This window comes from Felis catus, chromosome D2, assembly GCF_018350175.1.
Source record: "Felis catus isolate Fca126 chromosome D2, F.catus_Fca126_mat1.0, whole genome shotgun sequence".
In the NCBI taxonomy this organism is placed as follows: domain Eukaryota; kingdom Metazoa; phylum Chordata; class Mammalia; order Carnivora; family Felidae; genus Felis; species Felis catus.
In genome coordinates, this window is record NC_058378.1 from 1,400,218 (window position 1) to 1,410,085 (window position 9,868).

The 9,868-nt window shown below is 42.2% G+C and overlaps 1 pseudogene; it reads left to right on the forward strand.

Moving 5' to 3' along the window:
* Positions 1–6,678: 6,678 nt before the first annotated feature.
* On the forward strand, positions 6,679–8,976 carry LOC123381013 (annotated as a pseudogene).
* Positions 8,977–9,868: the final 892 nt, after the last annotated feature.

The following is a 9,868-nucleotide window of genomic DNA, read 5'->3' on the forward strand; positions in this document are numbered from 1 at the left end:
GGACAGATGCTCTGTCAACAATATCAGAAATATTTTTTAAGTTTATTTTATTTATTTTGAGAGAGTGGAGGAGGAGCAGAGAGAGAGAGAGAGAGAGAGAGAGAGAGAGAGAGGGAGAGAGAATCCCAAGCAGGCTCCATGCTCAGCGCCGAGCCTGACGTGGGGCCTTGATCCCGTGACCATGAGATGACGACTTGAACCATATCTAGAGGCCCCCGCTTAACGGACTGAGCCACCCTGGCACCCCAACGGTATCAGAAATACTGTTTTCGTCTCATCTGGAAAACACAACCCGCATTCTTCTCTGATGCCTGCATCGGTTATACAGTGTTGGTTACAGTAACAGAAGACTTGACTCAAACGGGCTTGAATGGTATTGATAGAGATAAATAGAGACAGCATACGGGAAAAACTCAGAGGAACCTCTGGTGTGATCCACGATTCAGCGATGTTCCTATGAGCTCGGTTACTCCGGGCCCCTCTGCTGTGCGTCTGCAAAGTCAGTTTCAGCCAGAGGAAGGCTGAGCCGGTGAACGCACGGCCGTGTGCCTTGTAAGCTGTGCTATACGCTCTCGGACACAGAAACCTTTGCACCACTATGCCCACCAAAAGCCCTACTATTCACTCTTACTTGAACAGTTTAGACTCGTATCTTCCCCAGAAGTAGCCAGGGGCAGACTTGGCCAGGAAACTGGAATGATCTATTTGGTGTGTCCCCTACTTTTGGAGTCTGGAATGGGGCCAGATGAATAACTAGCATAAGTTGGGGGCCCCTGGGAACAGGCAGGGAGAAAATTCTTGCCAGAAACTCACCTAGACCATCGGCCACATGTCCATCCCCATATGGTTCTTTTTAAGTTTTTCCATTGCTACTTTATGTTATTGAAATGGAAGATACCAAATTTAACCAAATTCATCACTGTTAGGGCTAAAAATGTAATTCATTCTTTCTTCCTTCCAGGGAACCAAACAGTAGTGAAATGCTGGGTTTGACGACCAAATGTCTAATATTTCAAGGAAAACTCTTAAGTTTCAATTAGAAATCGTAGTTTAGATGTGAGACTAAGTTATTCCTCCCCTCTCTTTCCTGTTCTGAATCCTTGGGAAGGCACCTTTGAATATTCCTGGGAGAGACCCCCCCCTTCCCAGATGGCACCTGACTCCCTGGGAGTCTGAGGACCACAGCCCGCCTCGCCTCCGGAGGCTGCAGGGGACAGGAGGAGTCGGGAAGAACGAGCAAGTGCTCCAAGAAGCCCTGACTTACAGCACAGCGACCTGTCCCAGGTGCCACTCAGGGACCAACCAGAGCATCCTCTCCCTTCAAAGGGACAGGAGTAAAGCAACGACTCCTCATGCCTCCTTTGCACGAGGACAGAAGGCAGAAAGCTCCTCTGCTCAAGATTTCAGTGAGGAAAGAGACAACTTCCACAAACTGTCATTGTGTCACTGCTTTAAGTAACACCTTTCCTGCTGGTAGGAGATGTGATTATCTAATTAGATACCTTTCTGTTGCATCCCCCGTGCGTGGTGCATATCTACACCCACCTGGGACTTCTGTCTCTTCCATGACCGAGTTAGAACACGGGGAATGGAGGAGGGGAGAAAGCAGATCAATAACTGAGCCCACCGCATTGGGACCTTCGCTGGAGCTAGAGTAGCGAGATGGGAATCAGGCAGAAACAAATTACTCAACCAGTTTACTTACTGTATTGATTACACGATGATAAACACATGCACATGTTCATTACAGACAGTTATTCCTAAGGCCTGAGAGTTTATTGATCCATTTGAGAGTGAAAACTTTGCCTAAAAGACTTTAAGTTCTTTTCCTTCTTTTTTTTTTTTTTTTTTTTTTTTTTTTTTTTTTTTTTGCCTTTCTTAGATGTAATCCATCAGTAAAACCCACTTTATGTGCAGTGGGATCATGGTGCTCGGTAAAGAAATAAACAGAAAGTAAAACTTTGACCCAATTCCTGAAAATACAATTCAGCCCCTTTTCACCTCTCCTGCCATTATTCAGGATTGATTGATTGATTGATTGGTAAAGAGATCTGACTCCTCGTCAGAGGCAAGAAAGCTAGTCTCACACCAATAAGCAGTCATTGTATAAACCAAGACTGATCCCCGGAGGCTTTATAAAAGTGTATTTTCTTCATGCTCCCCCCTAGTGGAATTTCCTGACCTTACTATGGACTGCAGTATTTCGTTTCCGAGATGCCTGATGGAAAGGAGGAAGCAAGGACGCACAGGACACATGGTGGTTTTGCTCTTGCCTAGATTAAGCGCTAGAGTCAAAAATATTACAAAGCAAAGACTCACAGGACAACTCAGGTTTTTAAACGTAGATCGGGTGGTCAAGAATAAAGGCCAGGTGTTACATGGTTCCAGTCACATTGGGTCGAGCTTCCAGGGAACGGAAGGTCTTCAGTAGATGTTGGAAGAATCATTTCAGGACCAGCTCCCACGTAGCTCAGAGGGGCCTCTGTTTTGCCCCCCTTTCGCCACCATGTTGTTTTCTGATTTCAGCGAAAGTCCTCTAAGGGTAATGTTCCTCTTCCGCTTAGTATGTGGTCGGAGGTATCTCACTGGCCCATCCAGTAGGTCTCTAACTATTCTCAGAGGTAGACCTCACTAGGTCTGTCATGGAAGCTTGAAGCTTTATAGTCCAGATGATTTTTTTCTCGGGAAATTCACGAGTGCCCATGACTGGACTACGGTTTCAAGTATTCCAATTTAATACCACGTATTAAAAAGCAAGTTGATATCAACAGTTGAAAGAGAAAATTACAATTTTCCTTTAAGGAAAGGAATATCAGTTGTCCCTGTGTGAATTTCTTCTTTTACAGGGGAAAAAGAAAATAAGATTTTGGCATTTGATTTCTAACAAGATGCCACATCTTGCCACCTCAGGTAAGCAAATTAAATGACTCCTTGCCTACACTGTGTTTATTTATTTTGTTTTGTGGATATCTGTGTTAGTCAGTCACTGTATGGTAATTATTCTAATTACCAAGTATATTCTAAGAACATAAATCTCATTACTTGGTGGTCATGATGGTAAATCTAGGTACTTCTGTATTTAACAGGTATGTCAATTCAGGCCCATGCAGTTATGATTGGAGTGTTATTAAATATTAATAGTCACATGGAAGTCTCATTCTAAAATAGAATTGGAAATGAACTTGGGCAGAAAAGTTAATGTCTCTACCTTTCTTCTGATTTCCGCTCAAGTTTATTAATGGACCATGGCATTGAATAGATGTATGTTTGGGGCGCCTGGGTGGCGCAGTCGGTTAAGCGTCCGACTTCAGCCAGGTCACGATCTCGCGGTCCGTGAGTTCGAGCCCCGTGTTGGGCTCTGGGCTGATGGCTCAGAGCCTGGAGCCTGTTTCCCTCCAGGCTCCCTCTCTCTCTGCCCCTGCCCCGTTCATGCTCTGTCTCTCTCTGTCCCAAAAAAATAAATAAATAAATGTTGAATAGATGTATGTTTGCATAAGAACACCATGTCCTTGTGACCTCCAGGGTGTGTTAAACAAAGTCCCTTCAGGTCTGGGGCCCATGTGTGGAGCTGGGTATCTAACTCACTAGACAGGTTGGCAATCTGTTACACTGATGCTCCCAAGCCTTGGCATTCACGGCCCATGTGTCTCCCCCTCTGGAAGCTGGGTGGAGCCTGCAACTCACTTGAACTACTAGGCTATGGGAAAGGAACACTGCCCGGTTCTGGACAAAGAAGGCCTTGAAGATCCCCCTTTTGTAGTTGGGTGTCCTGCAGGAGACCCAGTGTGGAGAGAGACCCTGGGGGACAGGAGGTCCTGGGCCGTTTCAGAGCCCCCCTGGAGCTCAGCCTGACCAGACCCCACACGTGTCTTAGTTCCCATTGTTTCACCTCAGGTCTACACAAGGCCAGTGAATGAGAGAGAGAGAGAGAGAGAGAGAGAGAGAGAGAGAGAGAGAGTGTGTGTGTGTGTGTGTGTGTGTGTGTGTGTGTAAAACTGGACACAACACTTTGCAGTCGCCACAGTGACTTTACAATCTGCTCTCTGGCCGCACATTGAACACTACGGGTTGAATGTATTTTCGTCTGAAACGCTTCAGACCAACTTCACTATTCCAGTTCACAATGAGTGGATATTGCTGAGAATATTGAGGGAGAACAGTGAGTTAATCTCACTAGATTAACTTTTTAAAACATTGTTTACATACATGCCAAAAACACTCCAGTACTCGTTAGATTTAGTGTAAATTAACTCTTTGTGAGACTAAGATATGAGATTAATGCTTTCCATACCATGAGCTCATGATTTCGAAAATTCCACAGGAAATACTTCAGTATTAAATTAGAAATTAAACACTAACTCCATGGTTTTTCAAAGTTTAGTACATCAGAATCACCCGGCATAATTGGTGAACATGACCAGCGTTAGGCCATATACTTCTAGCCCCTGCCTGTGCGTACACAACTGCAGAACTGCGTTTAAACATGTCTCGAAGCCACTTCTTATTACTTAGCAAGTGAATTCGTGGGGATAATTAAAATATGATGTGAATGAATTACAAGTTCTCTCTGACTAGAGTTCTTGTGCTTATTCGGTAAGAAGTCTGGTTGCAATAAAATACTGTTGGAACTTTGTGTCTGTATATTTGCAACCTCTTCACTTTTGGCTTTGGTGCTTCGTTTTCATTGGCTTATTTTTTTAAGATAAATGTTTATTCACTTTTTGGAGACAGAGAAAGAGAGAGCATGAGCAGGGGAGGGGTGGAGAGAGAGGGAGACAGGATCCAAAGCAGGCTCTGTACAGACAGCAGAGAGCCTGACACGGGGCTGGAACCCGCAAGCCGCGGGTCACAACCTGAGCCGAAGTCGGACGCCCCACAGACTGAGTCGTGCAGGCGCCCCTATTTTCATTTCATTATTAAAGTTGACTGGAGTTGGTTGTAGTTTCAATTGCTGTTTTTCTGTTTTAAAAAATATTAATGTTATATTATGTTTATTTAATACCTTGTGAGTTCTTACTTAACAGTGAGTAGAGATACATGTCTTCAGCAACATAATTTTTAAGCTGCAAATTTTATTAAATAGAATTTTACTCTAATATTAAAGTGGCTATATACAAAAATGTTTTTAAATTATTAAACTGTAAAAAATCATTAATGATGTGCTACCTATGCATTTGTGGTGTCTTAAAAAGTTATATCAAACAACATTAAAAAATTTTTTTTAATTTATAGGGGGCATTTTAGTAATTTAAACAAGGTGTTGGATTTATATCCATTATTAAGTGCTTGTTGAGTAATTTATTTATGTTGGTGTAAAAATGTTACTACTGTTCATGCGAAATGAAAAAACCTTTTTTTTTTTTTTAATTTTAAGAAGAAAGGGAAAGAGTTGTTGTATTCGAGCCCCAGTTAGGACAGCTGCACAGAATACACCATCTTCACAAAGAAGGAAGTGCTCCTGGGAAGGGATATTTGGTGTAGGGTTATGTGCGTTTTTTACATAAAGAGTTACAAAGCATTATGATGAAGCACATTCCAGAAAATTACAGACTTTACGTTATGTTTTTAGTATGTGCAAGACTGTATGACTTTAGTCTTACGGGATCCAGGGAGGTTTGTTTGTTCTTCTTATCTTTATGTTTGGAATGCTCCTTTTTGCTTTTTTTTTTTTTCAAACGACACACACATACAACGTGTGCTCACCCAGAATCAAAACCCAGGCTTTGAGGCTTTGCTGAGTCGTTCTGACTTTGGTAAGTGTGACAGAGTGAGTTTCCCTGGAGTCCCGGGAGCAGAGCCCATCACCACTGAAAGTTGAACATTTCCTCTATCACTATTAGCATTTCTATTATCATGAACTTTTGTCATGGGATATCAAGGATGTTGAAAGTAGCAATGTTCTGGAAGGAAACAGCACCTCAGCTAGGCAGCCATAATAGAGTTCACTGTTTAGGGAAACGGAGGACATATGATCCAGGCCTAGTCGTCGTACCTGCGAGGACTTGAGATGCAGGCTGGTGTGGTCATCGGGGCCCAGACAGGACAAGGGCACAGAAATGGCCTCCTGCCCGAGCAGAGACTTGTAGAGGGCTAGCAAATCAGTAGGGAGGGAGTTAGGAGAATAAACACCCAACCCTCACTCTCAGGCTGGTGTCTGTCTCCTAAAAGTGCTTCTCTTTATTCTACTCCAAGCCAGATGGCAGAGGGCCCCACTGTGTGCTCCGCAAAGGTCAGCCACCCAGGCACAGGGCGTTATGAAGAAGGGTGAGGAATGGACCTGGGAGAACAAATGGGAACGCTCAGCACTCATGGGAGAACCATTGTCTCAATAATTGGATGTTCATATAACAAACTAAATATGATGCCATTAATGTGTTCATATATTTCATTGGACGTACATCACAGGACTGACTTCACTGCAAAATTTAGACATTCGTCTTTCTTCTTTTTTTTTTTTTTTAACATTTATTTTATTTTTGGGACAGAGAGAGACAGAGCATGAACGGGGGAGGGGCAGAGAGAGAGGGAGACACAGAATCGGAAATGAGCTCCAGGCTCTGAGCCATCAGCCCAGAGCCCGACGTGGGGCTCGAACTCACGGACCGCGAGATCGTGACCTGGCTGAAGTCGGACGCTTAACCGACTGCGCCACCCAGGCGCCCCTAGACATTAGTCTTTCTAACAGCTATTGGTCTCATAGCATCTCGGATAACTTCTAACTAAAGAACTCTACTAATTCTTGCCAGTACTTTTAAGGAATTTCTCTCATTTTCCAAGGTCACTTCATACTGATTGTATATCTTTGTTTAAGTTTATTTATTTATTTATTTTGAGAGAGAGATAGAGAGTGAGCAGAGAAGGAACAGAGAAAGAAGGAGACAGAAAATCCCAAGCAGGCTCCACATGGTCAGCACAGAGCCTGATGTGGGGCTCGAACCCACAAACCGTGAGACGATGACCTGAGTGAAAATCAAGAGTTGGACACTTAACTGACTAGCCAGGTGTCCCCGGACTGTACATCTTGAAGGAATGAACAATTCTATATACTTTGGAGCCAAATGAAAATTTATCAGTGGACATTGTTATTCCTTTTGCAAATCATAGATGAAAGAATGACATTTAAAAAGCATCTCAATGGGCACTGAGGAGGGCACTTGTTGGGATGACACTCAGTGCTGTCTGTTAGAGACGAACCATTGCAATCTACCCCAAAACCAAGAGCACACTTTACACACTGTATGTTAGCCAATTTGACAATAAATTATATTTTTAAAAGTAAATAAATAAATAAATAAATAAATAAAATAAAAAGAATCTCACTTTTGTAAACTTTCAGAAGTATTTGCTCATGATACTAACGAAGCATGGATATGATAGAACTGAAAAGTCACAAAATAATGTGTGTCCATCCTCTGCCAATTTATTTTACAAGAACAAAAAGAAAAAGTAATCAATTTTCCTACAGTTATGATACAATAGCTCGTAGCTTACTTGATTTGTAACCTTTATTTTGTGATCTTTGTCTGAGCCATTTGAGGGTCTTAATCAGATTGACAGTCTAGCTTAAGTTGGTATACAATAACTAATCTTATAAATAGATTTAGAAGAGAAAGGGGGTCAAAAATAGGAACTTCAGATTTTACGTGGTTGGATTAAAAAATGTGTGCAATTAATGGGAGTCTCACCATTAGCCCAGTGGAGTCAGGTAAAATTACCGGGGATCATACGGGTTTATAGACCATCCTGTAGTTAAGTGTATACCAGACAGATAAAACACCTCAAAAGTTATTTCTTTGTGTGACTCAGTGATCTGGTCAGATAATACAGGCATATGGCCCTTTATTTTTCTCTCCTTAAAATGATTGTGTTCATGAGACTGCCCCTTCCACTTTAACATATTTCATTTACTCCCTGGTGTGATTCCATCCTGTGCAGCTGTTCTCTGGAACAGAAGTCGTTTATCCCCATCCGCCCTCTCTCCCACCTAAATGCATGCCACCATACCATGGAAGCTTTGAAGGAAATGGACATGAGTCCCAGAACTACCTTTTTGGTTGTGACCTGAAGGCTGACAATGATTATCACTTTAATGTGGATAAGGTTGGAAACGAGCACCAGTCATATTTAAGAATGGCCTGTGCAGGGGCTGGTACAAAGGAAGAATTGAACGTTGTTGAATCAGAGGCAATGAATTACTATGGCAATCCAATTAAAATCACACTGGCAACTTTGAAAATGTCTGTCCAGCCGACGGTTTCCCTAGGGGGCTTGGAAATAATACCACCTGTGGTCTTACAGTTGAAATGTGATTCAAGGCCTGTGCACACTAGTGGACAGAACTTTATAGCTGTGGAGGACGATGCAGAGTCAGAAGAGGAAGAGGGAAGGGGATATGAAACTCCTTGGTATATTTGGAAAGCGTTCTGCTCCTGAAAGTGGCAGCAAGTTTCCACAGAGAAAAGTAAAACTTGTTGCTGATGAAGATGATGATGAAGAAGATGTGAAGATGATGGTGATGGTGGTGATGGTGACGAGGAGGAAACTGAAGACAAGGCTCTAGTGAAGAAATCTATACAAGATACTCCAGCCAAAAATGCACAAATATCAAACCAGAGTGGAAGAGACTCAAAATCATCAACACCAAGATCAAAAGGTCAATATCCTTCAAAAAATAGGAAAACATTGCCAAAACACTGAAAGGGCCTAGTTCCATAGAAGATATTAAAGCAAAAATGGCAAACAAGCATAGACAAAGGTGGCCCTCTTCCCAAAAGTGGAGGCCAAATTCATCAATTATGTGAAGAATTGTCTGCAGATGACTGACCAAGAAGCTATTCAAGGCATCTGGCAGTGCAGGAAGTCTCTTTAAGAAAACAGTTTAAGCAGTTTGTTAAAATTTTCAGTCTTGGGGTGCCTGGGTGGCTCAATCGGTTAGCTTCTGACTTCGGCTCAGGTCATGATCTCACAGTCGGTGAGTTCGAGCCCCGCATCGGACTCTGTGCTGACAGCTCAGACCCTGGAGCCTGCTTCGGATTCTGTGTCTTCCTCTCTCTCTGACCCTCCCCCGGTCATGCTCTCTCTCTGTCTCAAAAACAAACATTTAAAAAAAATTGTTTTCAGTCTTATTTCATTTCTGTAACAGCTGATATCAGGCTGTCCTTTTTATACTGCAGAGTGAGGACTTTCCCTGTGACGTCTGATCAACGTTGTCCAGGTTCCATTACCAAGAATGTGTTGTTCAAACTTCCTGTTCATTTTTAAACATGGAACTCTACCCTTTGCTTGGGTTCTGGTACATACGGGCTGTTAGACAGGATGTGGTGGCAGTCAGACAAATAGAAATGGTGGGGAGATGAAAATGTGCATGTGAAATAAACTCAGTATTTTAATAAAGAAAAATTAAATCATTTAAAATTTAAAATACTAATACTCCCCTGAATTCATATTTCCCTTTCAAAAACTATAAACCAAACACATGCTTCTTACAAAAATCCCACATAGCACGAGTCCTCCTCAACCAGTGATGGAGCAAATCATATATTTAAGTCAATTTTAGCCAATATTTAATCCAACTCGTTGGGCTGAGAAGGTGTGCCTTCTTTCCTTTCAGTTCTATTTTCCATTTCTTGGATTCTTCATGGTCTGTCTCTTTTTTTTTAAGAATATTACCTATTCACTGTTAGACTCCTTCCAATTCAACACAGGAACTCTGTTTTTTCTCCTTAAAACCCATGGTTCTCTCTGACTGGCAATATCAACATCACCTGGGAACTTGTTACAAATGCGAATTGTCAACACAGAACAATTTAATCAGAAAATCTGGAGATGGGGCTCAGATTGTTTTGTTTTGTTTTGTTTTGTTTTACGT